The 1524-nt window shown below is 41.5% G+C and overlaps 1 protein-coding gene across 1 annotated transcript in view; it reads left to right on the forward strand.

The window, feature by feature from the left end:
* slc7a8a (solute carrier family 7 member 8a) overlaps positions 1–1524 on the forward strand; it is a 19791-nt gene that overhangs the window by 1402 nt on the left and 16865 nt on the right. The gene's annotated exons all lie outside the window — the stretch shown is intronic.

Raw genomic sequence — 1524 nt, forward strand, 5'->3', positions numbered from 1 at the left:
CCCCCCCCTCCCGCTGTAGTCTTTAATCAATCAGTCTGATGTAATCTTTTCTTTGTAGCCTGGCCAGCGATTATGATGTCTTTACCCTCATTCATCTCTGATGCTCAGAAGATTAGACCCATTCAGAGCAATTTTTATTCTCACATGACTGATTTAAGACACAGTGTGAAAACGTGGACAGTCAGAAATTGGCCTACACTTGTATTCAAGAGATCCAACCTTAAAGGGACACAATTTTACAAATTAAGCTTAGTTTGCTCATCACGGATCGTACTACTCAACCTGTGAAAAAATCAATCATGGAGGAATCAATTAATCCTCCATGGTGACCAGATTAATTTGCATTGTGGGAAATGTAGGATCCAGGGTTTTGGAAATCTCTTGCAAGCCTCTAAATTTTGTGTAATGACTATATCTAAAGCTGGTGTAACCCAATTAATCTATAAGTCGTTTCAGCTGTACATTATACAATACTATTACTGATAAACTTTAGGAATGAAGTTTTATAATAATGGAGGTAAATTACACAAATGCAGTAGTGTGGCTGTACAGAGGCCTGTCAAAGTCTGCAGGTCGAGCAATACAATTGCAGGGATGAAATATGGGACACGTTGGGCAGGTGAGAGTGTGTGGTCTCTGTGATGACCTTGGCAGACATTGAGGAGAAAGGAGAGTATGACTAATTCACTGCGTTTCTATGGTAACGGGAGGGATGTAGCGAGAGGGAGTGAGTCTGTATGTGCACATAGGAATTCCCAAGAGAGACAGACAGAAGCTTGGAAAAGGAGGATAAGAGAGAGAAGAGAGACAGGCAGAGATGAAGAGCAAGAGTAACTCTCTCCCTAAATGAAGACATCAGTTTTTCTCTGCTGTGAATTGCACAGTGGCAGGTAGATGCAAGGCCAACAATAAACTCAATTTAGACGCATTTTTATTGGTATAATAATATTCTCAAACCTTTCCAAGGCGGTGACTGGAAATATTGACAGATCACTGAAATCTAGAAGAAAAAAAAACTAAATCCCTTTGCATGTTTCCAACATCTTTTTTCTGTAGCACCACCCTTTAGAGTATCTATACAGGAACATGGAGATAATTCAATAAATAAAACATTTTATCTTGGTCATAGAAACAAAAACATTTTCTTTATGATTATGGCTTTCCAATTATCAACCGACTAGATTGTTAAACCCCTAATGCCATCGTAGAAGATTTTTACAGCTGTCCAGAGTCCACACACCTCAACGTAGTCACCAGACCGCTCTTTGCCAGGGCTTTTTGTCCTTGACCAAGTCACTCATTCATGCTTCGGCTCACACTGTCATGTGTGGGAGAGACGTCAAGTCAGGTGACTCGTCTGATCCTCTCGTTGTGAACGTGCCCCGCTGGGTTTCCATGAAAAGGGCTGAGCACACGAGGACATCAAACGGTTTTATGATCTATTGTACAGTACAGGCATTTATCACTGACACACGCATGCACACGCACACCCACCCACCCACACACACACACACACACACACAC

This window comes from Etheostoma spectabile, chromosome 19, assembly GCF_008692095.1.
Source record: "Etheostoma spectabile isolate EspeVRDwgs_2016 chromosome 19, UIUC_Espe_1.0, whole genome shotgun sequence".
NCBI classification, from domain to species: Eukaryota; Metazoa; Chordata; class Actinopteri; order Perciformes; family Percidae; genus Etheostoma; species Etheostoma spectabile.